At 47.2% G+C, this 26,483-nt stretch overlaps 1 protein-coding gene across 1 annotated transcript in view; it reads left to right on the top strand.

The window, feature by feature from the left end:
- Nucleotides 1-26,483, top strand: part of KIF6 (kinesin family member 6) — a 356,939-nt gene that overhangs the window by 284,790 nt on the left and 45,666 nt on the right. The window lies entirely within an intron of this gene.

Raw genomic sequence — 26,483 nt, 5'->3', positions numbered from 1 at the left:
CTGCTCCTAACCATACAATGACAGCGATGCATCACATTTTCAAGGGCTGTGAAACACTTTCCCACCTCCCAGAGCGCATCCTTCACATTCTGGGCCCAGGTGCACATTATTCAGCTCCATTTCCATACGCCGTTGGGAGGATGAGAAGCAGAAAAGTGAGTCAGTGTGCCTTCCCAGGGCGCAGGCTGCCCAGTAGGTGAGCATCCCTGGAAAGGTGAGGTTAAGGCAAGAGGCAAACTTGAGAATGGTGTGATGCCTCAGATCTTGGTCAAAGTGAGAGCAAAATGTTTCTTTCACCCCAGGCTGGAAGACACACACAGACCCATCCCCCAGGCCAGGGCAGCTGTGCGGGAGGGATCCCTTGTGGCTTCGTCTCTGTGCTAGAGTCTCCAAGGTTCTGGACCCAAGGGCCAGGATCTTGGATGGAGGAAAAAATGCCCCTTTATTTTCACTGACCTCTAACTACAAACACTCCCTCCAGTGATGAATGTCAGCAGCAGGCCACAGTGGAAGTAGCAGCACCTGCCACCAGTGGAAATTACAGGTATTTTCATTTCACAGCCCAGTTGGCAGACATCGTAAAATACCTTTTATGCTCATCAGTACTTCAAAATTACAGTAGTTATTAGACTCACCAGTAGATCTTGTTATTTAATGCATTTATATAAAAGCAGATAGGTATTTCCATATCAAAAAAAAGTTTTAAAATGTTGATAACTATTTCAATATAATTGGTCTGTCTTCAAGTCTTCTGTAAAACTCCTTTCGTGGCCTGAATTCTCAAACCCCCTAAAACTGCATGGAAAAACAACAAAAGCTGGGGGTCAGGAGCATTTTTCTAGAGATAATATCCATAGTTTATCTGATTCTCAAAGGGGTCAGGGATCCAAACCAGTAGGGAGGGAAGAGGGAGCAGGCTTCAGGGGGTCACCATCTGACTGAAAGGACATTATGGCCTGTTCTCACCCCTGGGGAGAAAAGAGGGAAAGACCTTTTACAAACTGTGCCTCCCCCAAAAAGTGATATAAAGTTTTGCTCTTGAAAAATATCTGGAGTTCCCTTCGTGGTGCAGTGGTTAACGAATCCGACTAGGAACCATGAGGTTGCGGGTTCGATCCCTACCCTTGCTCAGTGGGTTAACGATCCGGCGTTGCCGTGAGCTGTGGTGTAGGTTGCAGATGCGGCTCGGATCCCACGTTGCTGTGGCTCTGGCATAGGCCAGCGGCTACAGCTCCGATTCGACCCCTAGCCTGGGAACCTCCATATGCCGAGGGAGCGGCCCAAGAAATGGCAAAAAGCCAAAAAAAAGAAAAATATCTAACTCTCTAAACCAAAATAAAACTGTCCCAACACTAATGAAATAGACTAATGAGGGAAGGTAGCAGTGGTCTAAACTAATATACTTAGTTTTTCACTCTGAACGCAGTGAGCTGTCATCACAAGTAATTCTAAGTTACCGTAATTTTGGTGCAACAACGTGCATTGTTGGACCCAGATGGCCACGCCCTGGAGATGAGGCCCTCCAGCTGCTCAGGCTGTGCCCTGCCCCAAGAGTCAGGGGCCGGGGGTGTGAGGCTGTGATGGATCCTCCAGAAAGGATGTCTGTAATTCACACCCAGAAGGTCCAGAAATACTAGAAGCAACCCTAGGCGAGGAGACCTTTGTTTTTTCTGGTAATAAGTAGGCTTCATACCAAGGTTGAGATTTGAGCAAGTACTGCTAACACGAAAGTGCCTGCTAATAAAACCGATGGTACTCTTACTTCATTCTAAGCAAATAACAGACTAAGACCCATCTCCTGGCCACTCATCTTTTAAATGTGCCCTTGATCCCGGCGGGGGGCAGGTGGGAGGCAGCCAGGTGAGTGGCTGGCAGAGGCTCAGCCTGTTACTCAGCAAGCCCCTCACAGTGCCTGCCTGGCCACAGGGAGAAGCCCCCCATCCCTGCATCTCAGACTCAAGGTTAAGATTGAGGAAGTACAAGACAGAATCGATACACATATTTACAATTTCCAAGGCAACCTAATGTCAAAGATTTGTGACGTAGCTGAGTACATTTTTTCCTCGGGAGAAATTAAATCAAGTGGAATTTTCATTCCCCTACAAGGCCTTCAGTGAACCTGAGAGTCAGGAGGTGGGAGCAGGGCACAGACGCACCGTGATGCTCGTGGGATGACTCAGCTCCCCTCCCCCAGGAAGCCACATCCTGCCTCTGGGCCCCGGGGGGCCGGAGTGAGACGCTGTAGGGCGCACGTGTCACTGGCCTGCGGAGGGGAAATGAAAGCTGTCTTTGTGAATCACACATCAGCCAGAGCCTATGTTTAGAGTTCAGGTTGCCACTGGCTTCTCAGGCCTTTTGGTGTTTCACTGACATTGTGACCCAGAGCTGCCAAGTGAGTGTCTTTCTTAAAAATCCCTCAGGCTATTAATTCAGGATCGACTCTATAATATCTACGTGGCATAATCAGTGAACCAAGACGTCCATGTAATTGCCTGGTCTTACAACAAGCCAGCCTGAACCAGGGAGATTAAATCCTTGCCGCAGACTCCCTCGCAGTCCTCTTCTGTACACCCTTTACATCAGTCCTGATGCTGAAACAAGTTGACAGAAGAAAGAGAATAACCAATTTAGAATCTTTCTGGAAAGTAAAGTCTTTGTTTCAGGAAGGAGACCCATTGTCAGGGCAGTTGCCTGTCCCCACCCAGCAGCATCTAGGCTGCTTTGCCTCGTATGGGCTGGATTTCGAACGCGTTCGCATACACCCTGCCTCCCTTCATCCTGTCTCTGAGAGATGCCATTAAGGCCCACACCGTGGGGAAAGAAATAGGCTACTTCAGAAGCAGTGGCATAAACCAGGCCACTTTTCAAACCTGGCGTCGGTTTTTCCCCATCCGTGCTCTATCGCCGGCAGCAGTGTCTTTGGGAACAAGGACAATGAATGGCTACTCTGGCGTCCGGCCCACCCTCGGCCAGTCCAGGAACCAGCTGCTGTGGAGGCAGGTGAAAGCCTCTGACTTCATCCTCCACAGGCCTCCATGGAGACGCCCGTCCAGGATGCCACCCAGAAGGGTTTTCAGTCAATGAAAACCAATCTGAGATCACTCCAGAAATCACAAGAAATGTAAGAGAAGTAGTCATTAGCAAGCAATGAAGAAAAAACCCAAACGCTGAAAAAGCTAATAGAACATTCTGGAAGTTTTCTGTCTCCTACTCCATATTCAAAGAAGGATCCCCCCCAACCCACCATCTGAACAGATACCCTTTTAAAAACTGTTTCTTCTGCACATTTACAATTGAGGAAAATCATTCCTCAGATCTGGCTCTCGAATTCATGGGACTGGTTTTCAGTTTTGTGCATTTTCTGTACTTCCGTGTTCTTCTGAGGTTTAACTGCTCAGCCTTCTAGTGAATGATGACTTCTAGTCTCTCATCCTGGCGTAAGGGAAAGACTACATCCAGATCATCGCGCTAGGCTGTGGCAACCTCAGTCAAGTCTCTTCGTTTGTTCTTCTTTGTCACCAGCTCCAAATAACCACCACACCCACAGCAGCTTCATCGAGCGCTGACTGTGCGGTGGCAAGAGCTTGACAAGCGTGACACCTCACTTAATCCTCACGGAAGAGCCATCACCTGTAAGGGGGAATTGCCAGATGTCACAGATCCCGAGATACAGTGTTTACAGTCTTAATACTGCTGAAATCAGGAAGCATATGACCACCCACTTGGCCATTTTTCCACGTTTTAAAAACCTCTGTAATGAGAAAGGGTCGTAAAATCGACAGAGTCTAGATTTAGAAATACAGTATTATCGTCATTTTGCAGATTTTTTTAAAATGAAGTTTCCAGGAGGTGGCCTACTAAGTGGCCGAATTGGAATCCAGATCAATTTCTGTCCTTCGAAATGTTTAAATATAGTACACTAGCTCCATAAGTTCAGATTTATCTGACTCTGAAATTTTTTTCTGAATTTAACACCTCACTAAGCTGTTACTCAGTTTTCCCGAATCTTTGCCTTTCACCTGATATTCCCAGCACAAGGCTCAGACTAGACCCTGGCTTATACATTCACAGCCCAAGAAGATGAAAAGCGTTTTTATCGCGTGACTAATGATGGGTCACCTTTTGCACAAGGGACTCAGTTGCGGAGGTGGGTGGGGTCTGACGCCCAGCCTGCCCTCGCTTTCTCTTCCACGTGCGCTGGCCCAGGGCTGCATCAGGTGAGGTGCACCTTTTTCTAATTTGCGGAAAGGTGCGCTGTGGGCTCACAGCAGCCCTGGTAGAAGGTAGTGTCCCACATGGGTTTCAACTATCATTTTCAGTGGCTTAGGAAGTAGAGGAGAAGGGGTTATATGTTCAGGCCCCATACAATTCCGCCTGAGTGGGTTTACTGATGCTCAGAAAGCATGAGAGAGTTCAAAGCATAAACTTATAGGAAGGATAGTAGGAATGGGTATACTGAAGTACTTATGCTTGAGTGCCAAGGCCAGTACCCATACACTGGATTAGAGAAAGCCCAGTTAAGGGCAGGTACAGAAATCATCAGGGACCACAAAATAAAAATATGTCACCATAAAGTGAAAAACTGCTATGTTCTCAAAAGTAAGAAATGCAGAGGTCCGGACATGACCCTTTCACTCTGCCCAGCATTTCCACTTGTGCCTTACATTTCCCCGGTAACTACCTCTCTGCAGGAAGAGATGGTTCAGAGAAAAGCAGAAAAGTTAGGATGAAAAAGTTACAAGGCAGGGAGTTCCTGTCGTGTCTCAGCAAAAGTGAATCTGACCAGCATCCATGAGGACACAGGTTCGATCCCTGGCCTCGCTCATCAGGTTAAGGATCCCGTGTTGCCATGAGCTGTGGTGTAGGTCGCAGACACAGCTCGGATCTGGTGCTGCTGTGCCTGTGGTATAGGCCAGCAGCTGTAGCTCTGATTCGACCCCTCGCCTGGGAACCTCCTTGTGCCACGGGTATGGCCCTAAAAAAAAAAAAAAAAAGTTACAAAGCAGACTTTTTGTTTATTAACTGATTCACCACATTGATTTTAAATAATAAGCTCCGCTTGCCCCTTAAGAGTATTTAGTTTTATTTTTTTTTATTTATACTTATGAAAAAGTTCAATTAATTTGTATTCAGTTTGTATTGGCCAGGATGTTTGGCTATAAGCTTGAAAGGAAATTTATTGTCTCATGTAACCAGGAAACCCCAGGAATACAGCTGTGTTCAATTGCACCCTCTTCCCCCCCCCCTTTCCTCTCCCCTCCCCTCCCTCTCCTGTCCTTTCCCTTCTCCCCTCTCCTCTCCTCCCCCTCCCATCTCTCAGGGCCACTTGACTAGGTTCTCTAATAGCCTGTCCCCGCTGAGTGGAAGGCGCCTCTGAGAGCCGTAAGTTTCCATGGTCTATAGAATTCATAATCCCAGTAAACAGGATTGTTTTCCAACGATATTGGCCAAAGTCCCTGGAGGGAGGGAGGAATGACTGGCCTGGCTTAAGCTGCGTGCACATCTCTGAGACAGCCCCTGCATCCAGGGGAATGAAACACTGATTGACGGGTCCTAGAGCCAGTGCCCTCTCCTTGGGCTTCAGCCCATCTGCTCCCCATAAGCCGAACAAGATTTTCAGGGGATCAAAGAGGTTTCTTTCTCCAGAGGAAGAAATGCTGGGCAGACAACAATCCTATTCACTACAGACCTTTCAGAAATTGATCTGTGCCTTGAAACAAGATACATCTATAAAGGAATGGATAGTAGTTCATAGAGAGACTATAACAGAATATTTATCCCAGAAAAAAAGAATGCTGTGAGTGAGGAATTGAAAATAAAAACTGGTTTTAAGTACCAGTGCTTCTGCTGTAATAGAATAAATGCAAAATTAAATATACTAAAAAAAAATTAGCAGGGATTGTAGGCACATGAAGATTGGGAAGACCTCCCCAAACCCACGCAATTTTGTAACTAGTACTCTAACAAAACTGATTACAATCCTAATAAAAAGTAGTAATATAAATAAAAAAATGTGTTAAATCCTAATGCATAAGGAAACACTGTGTAAAACACCCTTTCTTCCCAAATGAGACTCTCATGATAGAAGAATGTATAAGGGCGGGCTGAGGGCTGAGGGCTGAGTGACAGAGACGTGAACAGCACGTACAAAGATGGGCAAGGGCCCCGACAGCAAAGGAGCATTTTCTTCTAAGAAAGAGCACTGGCCACCTGGACCAGGAAGAAGAGGGCGGGGAGGAGGAGCCTGTGGACCATCCTGAGCGTCCCCACAAGCTTCGGGGCTCAGCTCTTCTGGCTCCCTTTGTATCTGCCGACCTCTGTGTCACCAAACTCAAGTTGAGTTTACTAGGAAAAAAAAAAAAACCCAATGAGAACAGATGGGTCTGCTGTATGACACTGACACTGGCCCCCTGCTAACCAATCGCGTGTGAGCCATTCCTGTTGAGGAAACGTGGTTGTATGAGAACCAACTGTGTATTGCTTGACGTTCTACAGCGGGACCCATAAACTGTAGTTCCTCTTTAAAGAGGCTCAAAAAGGAAGGACTGATTTTCAATTGACTCTGTAGTTGACAATGTGAAAAAGACGTTTTGTCAGGAAAGGTCATCGAATGGCTATAGATTGTGGAGTCGCGACAAGCCGGCGAGACGGGCATCTTTCCGGGCCGACTCGGTGTATCTAGAGAGGAAAAGAACAGAGCAGATGAAGGTTGAAATCCCCAGCCATGCCGTTGTCTGGGCGAAAGCCCACAAGCAGCATGACCGATGTCTTCATAGAATTGATGGACTGTTGGCTGTCATGGTTTGGAGATCAGACAACAACCAAAAAATGACCCGAGCAAGCTGGAGGGCTGTAGCGTACATCAACTGACAAGGGGTAACACTAATCACTGTCACACAGAAAGAAGGAAGCAATGGTTTGGTTGGAATATTCGCAAAATAAATAAAGACAGATGACTGCCTCCTGACGGTCCTAACAGGGGTGGGGGGTGGGGAGGGTCTTACCTCAGTGAATGAAACAAAGTCCAGGATGCACTGGGTGGATTCAGGCCGTCTGCCCCCCTGCCAGTCAAGCTCACTATAAACCAGAGGGGCAAGGTTTCAATTTACTGTGGAGGATGTTCTTTCATAGACAGGAAGTCCTAAACAGCCTCCCTGCAGGGCCTCTTCTCCCAGGGAACAAAGCAGATGAGTTACTGGAAGCTTAGGAAATAGGCACAAAGGGAATCAAAACAGAAGAGTTTTGAGAGAGGGGCTCACTGCCACGCCCCACCAGGCATCCGCTGCCCACGGGAGCGAAAATCCCCGCAGCAATGACAGTCGGTCTCCAGCCTGACCACCGCTCTCTGGGCACAATAGACTTTTCTCCTGAAAAGATAGAACACCATTTGTTAGGTTTCTACTCACTGAACTGTAATCATATCCCCCTCCTGCCTCTCAAAGATGAACCCCAAGTCCCTTTGTTTTGGGGCATAGGAAAAATCAGTTTTCGTTTGGCTCTCTTGATGTTCAGAACTAGAAACCCAGTTGAGGAGTTCCTGTTGTGCAGCAGAAACGACTCTGACTAGCAACCTTGAGGTTGTGGGTTCGATCCCTGGCCTTGCTCAGAGGGTTATGGATCCAGCATTGCCGTGAAATGTGGTGTAGGTCGCAGATGCGGCTTGGATCTGGCGTTGCTATGGCTGTGGCATAGGCTGGCAGCTGTAGCTCCCAACTAGAACCTCCATATGCTACAGTATGGCCCTAAAAAGCAAAAAAAAAAAAACCTAGAAACCCAGTTGAGCCAGCTCAGGCTTAGGATGCACATGTGGTAGTGACAAGAATCCCACCAAGATGCAGCAACAAGATCCAAGATCCCTCCCCCCTGGAACAGGGGGAGCCAGAATTAGGACCTGGTGGGGGAGGGGGGGATCAGGACCCAGGGCGGCTCCAGAACCCAGCCCACTCCCCGTGCCTTCCTGGGGGCCTCTTGTTAGCTCTGTGCATGTCTACTCTTGCAGCCTCCTACAGGACCAGGGGTCCCACTTGCTCGCAGCTTTGGTCTGCTCCAGCCCCAGTGGAAAGCATTCTTCAACATCCTGTTCCCAGGATAATGAGCTAATGATTTGCCTGTTTCTCAATTCACAGTATGAGAAAGAGAGCTTGACTGGCCCAGTTTCTCTTTTCCAAGCCTTCAGGACAGCAGCCACTCACCAGCTCAAGAATGGGCTGCCTAGGGGTCAGAAACACACCTCTGGTCCAGGCAGCTGTGGCCAAGGAGGAGGAGCGGTCTTGTGTTTCAGAAAGTGTCCACCCAGGCAAAAGGGGCTGTGATGGGGGAGATTTGTGTTTTATAAACAGAAGGGAGAGCAAGCAGCATGATGGACATCCCGTATCGGGTCTGTCTCATGGCTGTGAAGATTTGACCATTTCTCCCCTCATTTTAATTAGTGTAAGAAAGCAAAATACACTTTTTGTCCTTGGAGGTGAAAAAACGTGCTATTCTTGTAAGGGGACATCTGTTCCTTCATTTCCAGGTTCCCAGGAAGCCCCTCACCCTTGTCTCTGTTTTACCAACAATAGTTTTACCAGTAGCTTCTAGTCTTTGTCAAATGCATTATAATATATAGGGAATTGATTTGTATCTAGTCACATGTATTGATCTTCTCTTTTGTGACTTCCTCCATGGCTTTTGTACTTAAAAAGTGTCATCGTAAGAGTGATAATGATGGTTTGTTCATACGTGGGTATTTGCTTACTGCTATCCTAAATTTTCTTATAGTTTTTTTATTGTTCTGTTTTTTCCCACTCAACTCATTTGGAATTTATTGTGGAATATGGTATAAGCCGAGGCTCTAAGTTGAATCTTTTTCAAATAACCAATTTCCCAATACCTATTTCATTTAATGAAATGCCTTAAAATAAAATTTCTCCTCCTCATCGGAGAGTCATTTCAGATTTTCAGAAGGCAGCTGGTGCATTCTAATCTCACTGTAGCAGTAATGCACATCCTTGACATGATAATTTCTGTACAAGTATTTCAAAAATAACCTTGCCAGCAGATCCTGTTATCTAGATATCAGAATAACCCTGCAGAAAAGTGCCAACTTTCATGTAAACCAGACGGTTCATGGATGGGAAAGGCAGGCATATGTCCAAGAGTGGGCGGTCCCTCGGGGCTAGGGCCCTGTCAGCATCTCTAAATGATTGGAGACTTTTTTTTTTCTTTTTAGGGCCTCACCCAAGGCATATGGTAGTTCCCAGGCTAGGGGTAGAATCGTAGCTACAGCTGCCGGCCTACACCAGAGCTACAGCAACGCAGGATTCAAGCCACACCTGTTACCTACGTCTCAGCTCATGGCAACGCCAGATCCTTAACCCAGTGAGTGAGGCCAGGGATTGAACCCGCATCCTCATGGACACTAGTCAGATTCATTTCTGCTGTGCCACAACGGGAACTCCCGAGACTGTCTTGGAATACAGCAGCACGAGCTGGGCTCACTGTACCATTCGCCAGGGAAGAGAGTTGGCACCGTGTCTTTTCATTTCCAAGGAGAAAAAGCATATTTCATTTCCTTGCACTAATTAAAAAGGGCGAATAATGGTAACTGAAGTGGAAGTGGGGGGGTAAGGGCTTTGTCAGTGATGCTCAACAGCAAAGAGTAGAAATAGGAAGTTGCTGCATCCACTGTCGACCAGCCTGAAATCACTACTGAGTCCCCTGCTGAAAACCACCAAGCACTTTTAGAACCTAAAAGCAGAACACCTGAGAGTGGAAATATTTCCTCCCACGGTGGCCAGTCTGCTCGGGGTGGAGATGGCCACAGTTTGGTGTTGGCTTCATGTGGTAACATGACCCCCTGGACCAGCCGCTCTCTACCGCACAGTACTTAAGCCTAAAACTTTCACTGGTGGCTCCTCAGCAAGCGAGCTAGTTAAAGCACAGGCCTTCTGAAGCGGCAGTGACACCCCACGCAGAAACCACCGTGCGTCCCCCACACTCTGCGCTCCTCTTCGGCAGGTAGATGTCCGAGGTTAGGCCACTTGTAAAAAGCAGGGTAGGTCTCGGGCACACCCAGGCTGCATCACTAATCAGGCATCTCAAGAAGTAGAGCCCAGCCCAGGCAGTTTATGTGGGAAAAACTGTACCAGCAGGACCCCAGGCAGCTGCCTGCGCACATCTGAAAGGAGCCCCAGGGGCAGGGCAACCAGAGGGAGTGCCACAGGGACTCCCCAGAGCCTGGTCTCCATGCCTGGTCAGAGTGGAGGTTGCCGGAAGGGACTGGGAGGGAACAGAGGTGTCTGCAGTCTGTGGTGTGTGTAGGCACAGACTTTGGGCCACTAAGAGTCAAAGACATTGAGTCCCTGCCACCTTCATAATAGCTGACTTTGATAGAGGGACCATTGGTATCCCCTTAGTATAGAAGAAGAAACTGAGGTCTAGGGGGGCTAATAATCATGCCCAGGAATCCACAGCCAGTAAGGGGGTGCGCTGGGATTGCAACCTGGTTTCTGTTGGGCTCCAAAGTCAATGCCTCTTGGTGGCAGGAAAATTCACAACCCAGCTAAGAAGGAGGTGTTAGCCCCCTGCTGTATAGGTGCCCAGGAGGCCATATCCTCTCTGAGTTCAAGGTGATGATAAAAAGAAGGAAAAGGAGTTAGTGAAGAAGACTTTCCCCATTGTTACTCCCAGAAAGATAATTAAGGAAGGAAGCAGAGAAGTTGGCAGGAGGTAGAGAAGGGCTACGTCAGTTAGTTAAGGGAGGACCACCTTTCTACCTCTTTTGAGGTTATTTTTGTCTGTCTTTAATTGCACTGGTGATTCATGGGTGCCTTTTGCTCTAGAGCTTTCAAACACTACTCTTGAAAATGCAAGAGCCCCTCTTTATTTCCCTTCCCTGGAACCAACTTCATCCCCTCTCCAGAGCAGAGTAATTGCTCTAAACAATTTGATGCACGTCCTTCCATCCCCTTTTATGCATTTGTATAGAGAGAGATGATAGATGGATAGATAGGAGACGTACTGTCTAAACAAGATGCATTGTTTTGTTGTATGAATAAGGCCATAATATACATGTTATCCTGCACCTTGCTCTTCTCCCTTCACAGTGTGTATGGGTCTACTGCTCACTATTTTTTGATGGGGCTGCTTTTAAGTATAAGAAAACCTTGATCTGTTTAACTACTCCCTTGTAACGGACATTTCATTTTTTTCTCCAATTTTTCTCTGTCACAATGTGTGCATTTTTTGCAAACAAATATGAGTGCTTCTTTGAGGTAGATGCCTAGAAGTAGAATTGGGGAGAATAACGGTAGATTCACAGTCTCAGTTTTCTAAGTACTCCCCAGTTGCCCTTGCAAAAGGGTTGCATTAGTTTCTATTCCCATCAGTGTGTGACAATACCCATTTCTCTGCTTCCTCACTTTTACAGCATACTATCAGTCATTTTGGGTTTTGCCATTTGGAGCGAGGGGGAAAAAATGGCATTTCCTTATTTTCTTAATTTACATTTCACTGACAGCTGGTGGAAGTGAGTGCTTTTTCATGTCTCATATCCTTTGCCCATTGGTTGGTTGAATTTCTCTTTTTGATTTGTAGACGCACGCTGTACCCTCTGGATATTGGGTCTTTCTCTATGGGAATATGTAACAGATGTTTTCTTCCAGTCTCTCACTTGCTTTAATTTTCTTTTAAGATTTCTGGAAGAACCCTAGAATACTTACTTCTCTCTAATTTTTAAAAATTGCCTTGGAGAAGACTGATTTGTCTGCTCTGCTTATTTTAGAGTTGTCCACAGCCGGGGTTATCAACCCTGCCTCATCATAACATTGCCCCAAAAATGTCCAAGATAATCTCAGTCATACAGCACAGATCTCACTGAAACAGATGTGGGTCAAAACTGAACATGGTGATTGCACGTCATTGTCTTTTGACCCCATGAAAACATGCCTCCTGCATACAGACAGTTAAAACTTTTACCAGACCACAAGCCTGGTGATTTTACCGCTGAAAGGAGAAGCTTTGTAATGAGGTAAAGACTGATTTCCTTAATTTAATCTTTATTGAAGGCATCTTTATGATGCCTGAACATTGAAAAAACTTAATTGTGTTTTGCAAAGCGACTTATTAACACTTGTTTAGGTGATACTGAAATCTAGAAAACCTGCTAATAAATAATTGGAATGTTGCAGTACCTAGCGGCTCATTAGCAAATGCTAGGGTCTTTGGGTACTCCCTTTTGTTGGAAGACAAAAGCAGATAATTAAGGAATGACTACAGAAGTGGATAATGTGCCAAGTAAACAAAATAGACAAGGGACATCAAAAACATAAAGTTTATTTATTGCCTGCACCTGAAATCCAAAGCAAGGCCAGTTCTGTGTTTGAAGGTTGTGGACCAACGTATTCCATGTATTCCTGCAGAAGTATCTTGTAAAAAGGAAAAGCCGTGTCATTGAGAGGAGTCATGAAGGGTTTAGCTTCACCTCACCCCCAGTGAGATAACTAGGAAAAAAAAAAACCTTTTTTAATTCCAGTCGCGGAGGTGATGTCCCTTTCAGAAAGGAGTCCAACATCCAGAAGGCCAGGGGTAGAACTGATCTGGGAAGGCCTCTGGCCTAACGCCACTAGGGGGCGATAGTGACTCCATAGTCTGTCCCTCTGTGAACTAGTAATGGCAGTGGTTCTCTACTGCTGAGTGCAGAGGATGAGCTGCAGAGGAAGGAGGTCAGAGTCAGGGTTGACTCAAACTGCTGCCAAAGTCAGAGAGCTGTTCAGCTGCTAGAGTAGAACCCAAGGGCGCTGATTCCAAAAGAGAGAAAGCCATTGAACAGAAGGGTCTGGTGGAGAGGAAAACAGCAGATTTGGCAGTAGCCTGCCAATAAGAAATTGGCCACCTTTAAATTAGAATTCTGGATAATAAGTAATAAAGACTGCATTCTAAAGATTACTATCCCCAAGCCACAGCTCCAGTCAGTCTTTCTCCTCCCACTCAGAAATCTCTGAAGCCTATGCATTGCCAAACAAAAATGTTCATGCCCCTTTAGCCTTTCTAAACTCTTTCTCCTTGTTGATACAATTATATTAAATTCATTTACTTATATGAAGGATTAGGTTGCTTGTCTTACCAAAAAAAAGAGAGATAAAAATCATATTACGTGCATTTCTCTGTATAGTGCTTTTTGCTGCATCCTGAATTTCATATATATATGAATTTTCATGTGTGTGTGTGTGTGTGTATTTCCTCCAAATCAACTGGTGAGGCTATATTTTGTTTCTTTTCATAGCTGCATTACAGTCTATAGAGTGGTTGCATCATGACATTTTTCTGTGATTTTCCAGTTGACAGGTATTTGCTTTATTCCATTTTTCTGCCATATAAAATGTGCTATAATAAACACCATGCACATATACTGGTGCTTTCTCTTCTATGTAAACTTTTCCTGTAAAGGACCAGATAGTAAATATTAGGCTTTGTGGGCTTCAAATGGTCTCTGTTGCTTCTTCTTCTTCTTCCCCTTCTTCTTCTTCTACAATTCTATAGAAATATAAAAAACATTCTTAGTTCACAGTCCAAAGTCTTACAAAAACAGACCGCAGGACAGATTGGCTTGCCAGCCCCAATTGCCAATCCTTGGAATAGAGTCCTAGGAGTAGGATTTCTTCCTGAGAGTATTATAATTTTTGCTGCTTTTGTGAATGGTATATTGTTCCACTTCTTGGGATAGAAAAAAATCTATTTAAAAAATGTTTTTCAGAGTTCCTGTCGTGGCTCAGCAGTTAACAAACCCAACTAGCATCCATGACAATGCAGGTTCGATCCCTGGCCTCACTCAGTGGGTTAAGGATCTGGTGTTGCCGTAAGCAGTAGTGTAAGTCGCAGACACAGCTCAGATCTGGCGTTGCTGTGGCTGTGGTATAGGCCGGCAGCTGTAGCTCTGATTTGACCCCCAGCCTGGGAACCTCCATATGCCGCGGGTGCAGCCCTAAAAAGACGAAAATATATACTTTTTTTCTTGTACCTACTCATCTTACCAAATTCTCTTCAATTTTATTGAGCTTTTTCTTGCTAGAGCTTCTTGCATTTTCTAGAAATTAAATCATATTCATCACAAAAGAAATTTTTTTCCAGTATTTGCACTTAGTATTTTATTTTCTTGTCTTATTACATTCATTAGAGGCTCTGATTCACTAATAGCTAGCAACAGTAACAGTAACAGCCTCTCCTTTCTTGTTCACAAGTTTAATAAAAATGACTTAAGATGACATTCAGAATGACAAAAGACATATGAATATGATAAGTATCGCCATACATCGCCCAAGTCCAGGCTGTCAGAGTTTCCGTGATGTGAATTTGATGAGAGGCAGATCCACAAAGCTCGGAGATACAGGACCCAAAAGGCATGCTCAGCTTCTGCTATCAGAGCTTCACCTCCAAAGTGTCATCCAAAGAGGGAAACGGAGGCAGCAAGAGAGAGAGTAGCCCAATCCAACCTACAGAATGCAAACCAGGGTCTGGGAAATGCACTGTCTTTTAAAATGTGGTCAGTAGAAAACTAGGAGGTGTCAGGTCAGAAAAGAAACCTGGCCCCCCAGTACCAGCCAGGCCTATAAAGGAATCAAGCATTGGACTGGCTGGCATATTTAATTTCCTCTGCCTCTTTCTTTGCTGGCTTGGTGGTCAGGTAATTGGCTCTGTTTGTAAGAGACTGTATTAACTACAGGTAGTAGTCATCATTTTTAGACCAGAAGGATGAAGAACAGGAAATAAAGGCTACAGCAGATGCTGTCAGGACCCAAACCCTAACCCCAATCGCAACCCTAGCCCGTAATCGCCATGCATTCCACGTGTGTGCACACTAACATCGCCTCGGCTGCTGGCACCTTCCAGTCTTCCTGAGAGCCTTATCTGACCGTCCTAGAGAGGCGCACAGTGCAGGCTAGTGCCAGGGAATTGACAGCCACCCCCCAGGAGGGACACCTCGGAGGTACGTGTCCTGCACTGGTCCCCAGAGGTCCCTGCTGGACTGAGCTGCACTTGCCCCCTTTACCGCCTGCTTTCTCTGTCTCGCTTCCCCACTTTCTTACCAGTTTGCCCAGGGATCACTTCCTAAATAAGCTACGTGTCCTAGGGTCTGCTGCTGGAAGACACCGCACGAAGGCTGGGGTCACCATGACTCAAATGGTGAAGAGAAGACAGAGAAAACCAGCAGGGGGAGAATGCGGGCCGGATCAGAGAGAAGTAAAGTGAGGAGAGAAACCGCAGGCTGGCCTCGGACCCCATTGACAGCCTCCCAGAAGTCCCTGTCAATACCAGTAGTGTCACACTGTTAGGAATTAGGACGGCTCTGTTTGGATCCAGATACTTAGCTGTTCTTTTCCTGCTGTACATGCAAGATCTTACATCGTTTACGACATACTGCAAGCTGATGCCATTCATCCAGGGTACTAACACAGTTGGTGATTTCCTAAGATCCGGATAAGAATCACCAGTCCCACTAAATGCCCCCTCATGGCCAAAATAACGACCCAGGAAGGATCACTGACTTTGTTCTGCCAACAAGTAATCCGTAAAAAACCTATTTCTGCGATTCTGTGCTACAGAAAACCATTGCCTCGAACATATTGTCACCAACAGACAACAGCCGAGGCCCAGAGCAAAATGTCCACCAGAAGCTGCGTGTCACACACATTCAGTCTTCCCTGATTCCCTTGACTGCAAGGAGAAGGATTACAAATAGCCATCACCAGGAAGAAGGAGTCAGCACCAAGATCCTTCCGAGGAACCTGAACGGGCTTCCTAAGCGCCTCCCTCCGCCCTGCCCCCGCTCCTTGCCACACACATACCCAGTGCCTCCAGAACAAGAGCTAGTTCAAGTTGAGGCCTTTGGGGATGAGGAACGCTCCTCAGATTCCTCCACTAATTCCTTGGCCGCTTCTCAGGCCTCCTGATGCTGACCAAACCTAGATCAGGTGTGTTTGTTTTGGACCCCACGAGGCTGGACCAGCGTGGCCATCACAAGGCTGTCTGCAAAACATCAGCTTTTGATATTTTTAAGAGAGAAAAAGAGCACATCTACCCAGATCTCATTTCTTCAGCAGTTTGTGCGTTCGGCCTGACATCCGTTAGGAATATAATCATCCAAGCTGTGTCTGGGAGAACACCAACCTTTTCCAGTTTGCATGGCCTCTCGCCTCTCACCCGCCTGTGGAAGCTGCCACTCCTGTTCCTGGATGGGGGACAGTCTCAGAGGAAAGTCCCCCCCCGCCCCACCGCCCCAGGAGTCTCACACAGCCCCGGCCTCTCCAGCCCGCGAAAGCCAGACAACTCCACATTGCCTTTTTTATTTCCAAATGACTGTGGCTGGAGTCCCTGCTGGCTTCGGTGCTGGAAATTCATCCACTCATCTCCAAACAAGTCCCGAGACTGTCCCTGTGAGGGTCTCCAAAGGTTGCCTCCTGAATGCGTGGAGGACGTGCCTAGGGCTCCTCCCCTGGCTCCACCGTCCCCTGTGCTGCAGGGGCTGCCATTTGCTGGGCCTGCTGCCCTCTGACAGTGGCAGTGCTGGTAGCCACAGCTCCAGCCTCAGGGACCCTGCTCCCCTGGCTACTGCGCCACACTCGGCCAGGCAGACTTTTACAAGACTTTACCAAAGGCTTGCGGCTGTTGGAAATGCCCCCCTGAGAGTACCTTTCCTACAGGCTACATCTGGCAGTGGGGCTCTCAGAGGCCCTTGGCCCACGGGCTCTGGACCTTGCTCACGGAGGCCTTCACAGCCCCTGGGCCAGGTGTTCCCAGGAGCAACCTGCTTTGGACTCCAGGCCCAACTGCCCCTCAGCATAATCACTCTCTCCAGGCCAATGTCTGGATCAGAGCCATGACAAATGGCCCACAGCGGTTTGTTTCCCCAAACAGAGCTATTCGGGCTTAAATGACACAAGCGTGTTACTGGTCCAGGTGGGCTGCACCCAGCAACCAGCCCCTTGTCACATCTTTCCTCAAGAGCAGTGTTTCCCAGTGGGGTTGCCATTGGCCTGTTGAGTCGGGCGGTTCTTCATGGTGCAGGACCAAGCCCAGCTCACTAAATACCAGTGGTGTCTTTCTCGTAATTACAGTCACTAGTCAGTACTTGGATAAGCACCTCCATTCACGTACAAGATGAGGGAAGATTAAAGCCTGTGTCTCCATCCCACTGTGGTCTGTGCTGGATAGAGGAAGCGCTTGAACAAGAACACACACCCACAAAGTCTGTATTAGTCAGAGTTCTCCCCGGAAACAGAACCAACAAGACGTGTGTGTGTGTGTGTGTGTGTGTGTGTGTGTGTGTGTGTGTAGATGGATAGATACATAGATACATAGATACACAGATAGATACATAGATACATAGAAACAGAGAGAGATAGAGACAGAGGAGAGATTTTGGTTTATTTTAAGGAATTTACCTGTATGCTTATGGAGGCTGGCAAGTTCAAATTCTGCAGGACCTATCTGTGGGCTGGAGGCCCAGGGAGGTGTTGATGTTGCAGCTGGAGTCTCAGGGCAGTGTGGGATTCCTTCTTCCTCGGGGAACCTCCATCTTTTCTCTCTTAAAGTCTTCAACTGATTGGGTGAGGTTCACCCACATTCTGAAGAATAGTCTGCTCTACTCAAAGTCAGCTGATGTGACTGTTAATCATATCTAAAAGCAACATCTGCTTGTTTGGCCAAACATCTGGGCAGCAAGCCCTTGCCGAGTCAACCCAGAAAATTAACCATCCCACTGTCCAAGCCCAAACACTACTTTCTGGGCATAGGACAATCTACATGAAGATTTAGGCGGAAAATTTCTCTAGCTGTATAGACACCTAGATCTGCTAAAGAGTGTTACCCCGAAGCACCTGTATCTGGGTTATTTCATTTGTAGAGTCTCCCCCAAGAATGGTGGCGATAACCTTACACATAGAGATTCAAATGGTCGATGAAATGATTCGATTACCTCAAACAGAGGTGCATTTGCTTCAAAGATAATATCCAGATTCTCCCTGCTCCTACTCCTGCAATGTTTCACCTTCCCCAGTTCAAAGAATGGGAGGGTCTGCTCTTCTCCTGGTACCTGTGGGGCTCTTGAAGCAGCTGACTACCAGCATCCTCTATGCTAAAGGAAAGTAGCTCCTGCTGAAATGATGATTCTCAACAATTGCTGTGCCCGAAAATGTACGCTTTGCTGTCTTCTAATTTACGGAGAACGGATGTCCATCGCTCCCCCACCACGAGGGATCTGATATCCTGTGATGGGAAGTCGTAATTAAGGAGTGAGCCTTTTTATGAAAAACAAGATTGAGGTTGCAAGTAAACTCATGAAAGACCCTGCCAGTATTTTTATATTCACCGAAGCACGACACTAAAGCCAGTACACCAAAGAGCCTATCAGACACCTAACTCATCTTCGGTCATCATCATAGGTTCATTTGTCTTGCACTCATCATGCCTTATACACCGGAACAAAATGTCAAGATCCCTCTCCCCCTAGCATTTCAGCATGAAGCTTGTAAATTATTATTTCTATTTTTGTGCACAATGGCCATCCCTTCTCTGGGTCTATTTTCCTGATCTCTGAGTGTTCACCACCTCTCTGATGTGATCGCTGGGAGCTGTTGAGATGCAGCACCAAAGCCAGGGCCATCAGCCCGACCTACCCATGTTCCAATCGCCGCCCCCGCTCCTCACCCCTCCTGGTGAATGAGGAAGGGTAGTTCTCTGGCTGCAAGGACCTCCTCCTGCAGCTTCCCTCACCTCTCCCAAAGCTTCACCGCACAAGCCTCCACGCTGGTTTCATCATCTGCTTTGCCTCCTGTTTAGAGCCTGAACTTCCTGCATTGCATTTATCCCCCAAATGACCAGCTTATAGCCACTGGGACTGAAATCCGTGTGGACATGGAGCCATGTGTGCTAGAACTTGATGAAGGCAGAGCTCAGGTTCAAAGAGAGGAAACTGCATTCCTTCCTGAGAAGCAGCCTCTGCAAAGAAACTGGAGTCCATCTCTGCCTCTCTCCTCCTCCGCCTCTCCTCTCTGCTAACATTTAGCCACAACAGAAACATCAGGATGAAGAGCTCCAGTGCTGTTTCCTGGGGAAAAAAATAAAAGGATGAGGGTAGGAATCATCCCAGACTCTGAAAACAGGGCCATTATGACCAGTATTTCAAGCAAGCTTATTAAAGTCATTTACTTCCACTTCTGGAAGTAAAGGAATAGAAAAGACCCCATTGCCAATGAAAGTGAGCGAGGGTGAGTATAGCTCCCAGGGCCCTACATTAGTACGTGGGGCCCCACATTTGTGAGACGTTGGAATTGAACCCAGTAAGTGCTAGGGGGGATGGCTCTGCTTTGAAGTCCTGAGCTGGGACTCTTGCGAGGACTTTGTGCCCGCTGGGGGATCGAGCACCTTCTGTTCAGTCCACTGCACCCAAGATAACGTGTTGATTCAGACCTTAAAGGCGGCTGTCAGGAAAGGGAGCAGGGGAGATGCAGCTGTTGTATCATAGGTGAACAGAGTCAATTGCAGTGGGTTTGCTGTCCTCCAGGCGGTATTGTTTGTAATTCAATGCCCGCCCCCATAATTGCTCTTACCACCAGCATTGCTACCCCACTTTGTGCCCCCACAGGGTTCCAGGTTGGTGTATGTTTTGGCTAATTCTTGCAGCAACCTCACCACCGTGGTGTTATCACCCTATTTTAATGAGGAAGCCCAAAGGCATCGAGTGGCCCAAGGTCACAAGTAGTCATTGGTAATCCCAACCCGCCAGCTCCCAAAGCCCACGTTCTTTCCACTGTTCCAGGCCCGTGATTCCGGCTGCCATTCCTCCTGCCACTGTGCGTCGCCCTCCTGTCAGTGAGCACAGTGAGCCTCCCCTGCTGTCAGTGGTCTCGGAAGGCCAACTGCCCTTGTTTGGCTTCCCACTTGCACCACGACTTCCTAGTCTTCCCAGCAGCTCCTTCCATTAAGCTCAGCTCCCTTGGGATGCCCTGAATGAGCCTCCCGCGTTGCACTAGTACATCCCTGCCCCCTGCCCCCTGCCCCCTGCCCTCAGTAGCTGACTGCCGAGATGGAGGGCCTGGCCTGCTGCATGAGAAAGAGGCCACGGGTATATACAACAGGTTAAAAAAAGTGACTTTTGAACCTGGAAGCTGGAGCCATTTCCGTTTGATTTTATCTTTTATGTCCAAACTCATTGCCACGTTGCCCCTGATCTCCAGCCTCTTCAGATGGAGAACAAGCCCCACATCAAGAATGACTGTGTAGGGCGGTCATTTCACAGGCCGGATGGTGTCTGCCCAGCAGTGCGCCTTATCGCGGGCCTGTTTCCTCCCACTGACTTTTTTTTTTAGGGAGGCGAATAAGTGTTTATTAGGAGAGAAGAGAGAGAGGATAGGTGTGGAGAAAGCACAGGCAGGTTCCACTGGAGGTGATGGAGACAGAGAGAACCAGGGGGAAAAAGCAAGAGAGAAAGAGGGCTAAAAAAGAAAAAGAGGAAGAGAGTGACTCGTGCTTTAACTCTCTTGTATGGGGCAGTCCTCCGAGGCTTCCTCCAGCCAATCATCCTGCTTCGTCTGGCCTTAAGCCCACATTTGGCCTGACTCAGGGCCCTCCCCTGTGTGCGCGTGTGCTCATCTTTTAGCCAGGATGGAGTCTACCGCCAGGCTTTCTGGGAAGTTGACAGGATGTACTATGGTCACTGACTTTTTTTAAGCACTAGCTGATTTAACATTAAGTGAATAGAACCAAGCTTAACGTTGGAGTGAGAGAGTCTGCCATTCATATCAAATGATAAAACTTGCTGCTTTCAAGTTTTAATCCATCTAAAAACTGTATGCATTGCCAAATCGAACATCTTGGTGCTTGGGGGTTATTTGCTACCCTTTAAGTGAACCCTGCCCTCTAGGTCCTCAGTCACTGAGGGGCCCGTGCAAGCTCGCCTCCAGTGTGAGTCAGGGATGCTGGAAACAGGTAGAATGTACCCCCCCCCCAATCCTGGAGCAGCGGAGACTTGAATGAGCCCAGGAACCTCTGAGAGTGTCCTGTGCTACTTCTGGTGCTACAGGGGTGGAGGTCAGAGGTCGTGCTGCACAACCCCCCACCCCCTCCCCAAATAGTATCCCTGGCAACCAGAGCCGGGTCTTTAGATGGAAAGGATTATGATCTGCAGCTACCCCTCCAGGGCAGGTCTTGAAAGCTGGCTCTGCTCCTCCCTTGCTGAGATAAGAACTTCCAAGCATCTGAAGTAACATCCTTTGAATGGATGCCAACACAATCATGAACCCTCAGCTCCCTGAGATGTTTAGTATTTAACAATTCATGCTGGTTGCAGAGCTGAAAATTTTCTTTGTGCTTACCTACTTGCCACATTTGTTTGAGCTTTTAACAAATGCACTTACTTAATTCTCTGAATATGTTCGTGGAATATTATCACCTACTGGAATGATGATATTAATAAGCTCCTTAGCCTAATTAAGTATATACAATGGCCAAATGCCTGAGCTGCAGACAGAAGGTGCTAATCTTGCATGATTATTGTGATTACTTGGGCAACTAGAATGAACGTCCCATAGGAAAAAAAAAAAAAAAAACGGATCTCCCAGACATGGTATAATTTTGTCATTTTTTTAATAAATGAGATGGTCCCCAAAATGTGACCACCATGTACCATCCTGGTGATAAGAAAGGAGCTCAGACTGCTGCCTGGCATTTTCACCCTGAACTGAAAAGCTCATCACTTCTGGGGCACGTCCTCCTCTACGTGAGAGCGCCAAGGTGACGGGTGCCCTGGAGAAAATCCCTGGGGGGAAGCAAGGCAAGTCACAACGTGTTTTTCTGAAAATTATTGATAGTTTTAAGAATGAGCTGCCTTCCCCCCGCTCTGTGACTTCACAGTGTTACCAAATATGATATTAAATGGAAGAAGAATCTTGAATTCTGGAGACGGGACATGTCATTTTGGAAGGAGAAGGCCTTAAAACACATTTGCCCAACATTGGAGCCACTGCTGGCCTCTGGCTCTGGGCTCCATCACTGGACCTTTGTCTTTAGGGAACCCAGGGAAGAACTGTCTTCTTCTGCTCCCAGGGAGGGAGGCCTGAAGGTTTCTCAGAGGCCTCCCCCAGCCCAGGCCAAGGGAAGCCTTGGTATTGGTACTTGGTACTTGGTACTTGGTGCTGCTGGGCTCTCTCCAACTCCCCTTCCTCCATCCTCACCCCTCCTCACACAGGTCCCTGAGCAGTACCAGGGCTCCGACAAGGAGGCGGAGGTGTTCAGCACCCCCCTAGCCCTATCGCTGGAACTCAGTTTGTATGTTCAGTCCTCATGTGCATGGCAGTTGCCCAAGCGCAATTTTGAGCCTCCTGTGATAGCATCTCATTTCTCCCTCCAGGAACCGTATTGCAGTGGGTCTTCACATCTTAATGTCTTCTTCTAATTATGCAAAAATATTGATGTATGATTTTGTTTGCCTCTGGCTTGGCTCTCACCTCCTTCCCCAATTGATGTATGATTTTGTTTGCCTCTGGCTTGGCTCTCACCTCCTTACCCAACTGATGTATGATTTTGTTTGCCTCTGGCTTGGCTCTCACCTCCTTACCCAATTCTTCCTCCACCCCACTTCCACTCCTAGGTAACCCATCATAACAGCTTCGTGAATTTCCATTCACCTCATGCGCATACGATCATGTTTAAGTGCGCGTGCACGCACCCACTTATATGCGTGCACATGTGTGGAAGGCTCTTGCCATTGTTTGACCCGACACGGGATCATTTGTATTTTTTCCCCATCGTCTTCTTTGCTCCCTTTACTTCTCCTTTCCTGCTCTGTCGAATTGTTAAAATTTTGGCATTCCTTCCATGGAGCCCTCTCCCCTGGCTTTTTTTCTGATTCTCTATTGATTTGGCTGCTGTAGTACATATTTTTATTCTTCTGGAATTAAAAAGTAACTGTAGCAATGTCTGTAGTTGTTCCAGATCCGTCCTCCTCCACCCACATCCAGGCCGTAGCTTGTTTTAACTCCCCATTAGGCATCCTCACACCTTATCTCCTAAAGTTTTCACTCTCTCTCTCTCTCATACACACACACACACACACACACACACGCACGCACGTGTGCACACACAGACACACATACAGGGTTTTTATGGTAACTAGTTAAATACTTTTACTTAAATACTCTGTTCTCTTTTGATGCTCATCGCTCACTGTTTGTTTTACCCTCCATATTTCTCTGTATTGGTTTTCCTTTTTGCTGATCATAATAGTTGTTTATACTTTATTACACTTATAATAAGTAGTTCTTATTATATGCCGGGCTCTCTTCCAAGCACACTTTATGTGTGTGACCTGACTCAGACGGCACCACAGATACTATTACTACCCCATTTTGCAGATGAGGAGACTGAGGCACACGAGCATTCATAACTTACCCGAAATTGCTCGGCAAGTGGCCCAGCTGGTCTGCAAACCAGGGAGCCTGGCTCCAGAGTCCAGGCTCTCACGCTCAGCTGCCTCTCAGTGAGTCCTTCTGGCGAGAAGAGACTGGGGGTGGCAAAAACTCCAAGCCCTCTTATGACGGAACATGACTTTATTGTGTCCTTGCCTTGGGGCGATCGTTGGGCTGCGTGTAAAGTTCAGGTTGATGGTCCCTTCCCCCCATTGTCTCCTGGACCTGGTGTTGTCCCTGAGCTGGGGGCTGTGGTCTGAGTTGTTCTTTGCAGGTCCCCTGGACAATGGTAAGAGCGGCAACTCTTTCCCCCTAATGTTCCACAGTTTCACGTGGATAGTCCAGGGGTTGGTTTGTTTTTATTGATCCTACTCAGTGCCCAGAGTGCACTCTCAACCCACGGGCTTATGTCCTCCAATCCTGGAAAATCTCAACTGTTCCCTTTCGAATGCCACCTCTTCCCCATGGCCTCCACTCCCTGCTTCTAGGACTCTTATCAGACAAGTGCTGAAGGCTCTCAGTCTCTTCTCTGTGACTCTTAACTACTCTTTCCATTTTTATCTCTTTTGCTTTCTGTGTTGGGATGAGTTTTTCTATCCTAACTTCCAATTCAATAAATCGCCTTTAAAATATGTCCAGTCTGGGGTTTCATCCATTATTGCTTCTATTATATTTTTATTGCCATGACTCTATTTTTCATTTCAAATTTTCTTTCCTGGAGTTCCCATTGTGGCTCAGTGAGTTAAGAACCCAACATTGTCCCCATGAGAAGGTAGGTTTGATCCCTGGCCTCACTCATCGGGTTAAGGACCTGGCATTGCTGCAAGCGGCCACGTAGGTAGGTCACAGATGTGGCTCAGATCTGGCGTTGCTGTGGCTGTGGCTGTGTCTGTGGCATATGGTGGCGGCTGCAGCTCCAATTTGACCCCTAGCCTGGGAACTCCATATGCCACAGGTATGGCCCTAAAAAGAAGAAAAAAAAAAGATATTCTTTCCTATCCACCTATTTTTATTTCATTTATACCTGTTTGCTGCATGGTCTCCTCGTCCTTCCAAAGAAAACTTAGGCCTTCATTAATCTCTTTGCTTATTCTCAACATACTTGTTTTGAAGGCTGTCTTGGGAGAGCAGTCTGGCACAGACATGATGAACAGGGCACGCCTTGAATTAAACACACAGATCTGCCGAGGCCCAGCAAAGGCCTTTTCTCGCAGACTTACTAAACTGCACGTTCAAGGATGATCGTCACAGCGCGACGTCTACTAATGGGAACGGGAGTGCAGGGCAGTCTAGTTGTTCCCACCTCAGGAAAGGGATGTAAAATGTGGGGATCCCTGGTGTAGGCGGTATGTAGCAGTTATAAACTGAGAACGAGGTACACCTAGCAAAGTAGGTAGATGTCAAAAACGCAGTAGTGAGAAATAAGTAGGAAACAGAATGAGATCTGTAACACAATGTTACTTCCATAGCTTAAAAATTGCACAGAAAACTTACCATGAAAATTGTAAGAACACGTACAATAAAAGGATATGCAGCAAATCATATATTCCCGCCTATTTGAGGAAGAGGGGAACCGGAATGAGGCTGGGGGATAGAAATGCGCACGCGTGCACACATACACACACACACACACACACACACGCACACACACACACGTCCACACACGCACGGCTTTGCTAGACTGACAAGGATGGCATGCAGTAAACTGAAGAGTAAGACTAATTCAGGCTTCTGTGCTTCTGCATCATTAAAGGCCTTTTTCTGTCTGTCCAGAAAATTACTCTCATCTGTAACAAATTCATGTCCCATCTCTTGATTTTCGCTCTTTTTTAGCATTAGATTGATTTATTTATTCATTTGGGTGTTGGAGTGGGCAGGTCCATTTTTAATGAAAAGCATTTTATTGCTTTCTCTTTCTCCCCATCCCTTTGTGCTCATCCCTCTCTGTCTGACAAACCCTCCAGGCCCCTGGTCCAGAAGCAGTGCTGAGAAGGGCAATTGGGAGCAGCTGCTCTCTGGCAGGATGGGAATGGGGATGCAGCTGGTCTGGTCAGAGAGTCAGAGGGTCGGAGCGTCAGTGAGCAGCTGGGCTTAACAAGCACAGAAGCTGAGCCTTTCTTCTATCTTGGGCTCGCAGCAGGAGTGAGCCACGGCCCGGGGTGACATCAGGCGGCACCTGGTTTTCTCAGTCCCCTTTCACTCACAGGCTGTGTGCTGGGCAGTCTCTCCTCCACCGGCAGCTCCGGGGCACTTTCAGTCTCCTTCCTGCTTCCAGACCACAGCCCTGAGGCTGAAGGCTTAAGCCCCACTTACCATCTGGCAGCTCTGCCCCACTTCCAGTCCTCAGAAGCATGCCTGGTAATCTCACAGCAGCGTCTTCTTGCTATTCTCACTTTTTTTGGTGGGAAGAGGTGTTTCTTGCCTCTGTAGAGTCTCAAATTACACACACAAGTTTAGATAAAGCCTGAGGAAATACTTATTACCAAGGAGGAGATGAATGTGCCTGATTTTAGGTTTTCAAGTGATTGACACACTCATCTATCGGAAATTCATCTAAGGACTGCACACTTAATTTATGCTGGGCCCTTTCTTTTCACAAAGAGCCTTACAAACAGCTCAGGGAATCCAGACTTCGGTAATCACAGCCCTCCGTTTAGAGTGCAGAAAACAGGCTTCCACGTCACAGCCGAAATCAAGGCTCCAAATTCAGAACCATTAACTAGACCTTCCCTTTCAAAGAGGCCCCTCAGGTAGGAGATAATCCGTTTGTTCTCCCCACACCCCAACCCTGCTAATGAAGTCTCCTTTAATTTGATTATCCTGGGACCCAATAGTGGTACCGTCAAATAGAAGAGATTTTACCCGGGTCCAAAGCCCTTGGTCATTACCAAGGACCCTGGACTCCAGCATAAACAGTCTCCCAAACCTCTAGCCCTACTCTTCCATCCAAGCCCTCCCTTCCAGCCTCTGCCCCAAACCAGTATATGCCCGGCCTTCTCCACCCTCTTGCCCCAATTTTTCCCTTTGATTAGAATGCCTTTC

This window comes from Phacochoerus africanus, chromosome 9 (assembly GCF_016906955.1).
Source record: "Phacochoerus africanus isolate WHEZ1 chromosome 9, ROS_Pafr_v1, whole genome shotgun sequence".
Lineage (NCBI taxonomy): Eukaryota > Metazoa > Chordata > Mammalia > Artiodactyla > Suidae > Phacochoerus > Phacochoerus africanus.
This window is presented reverse-complemented; position numbering and strand designations above follow the sequence as displayed.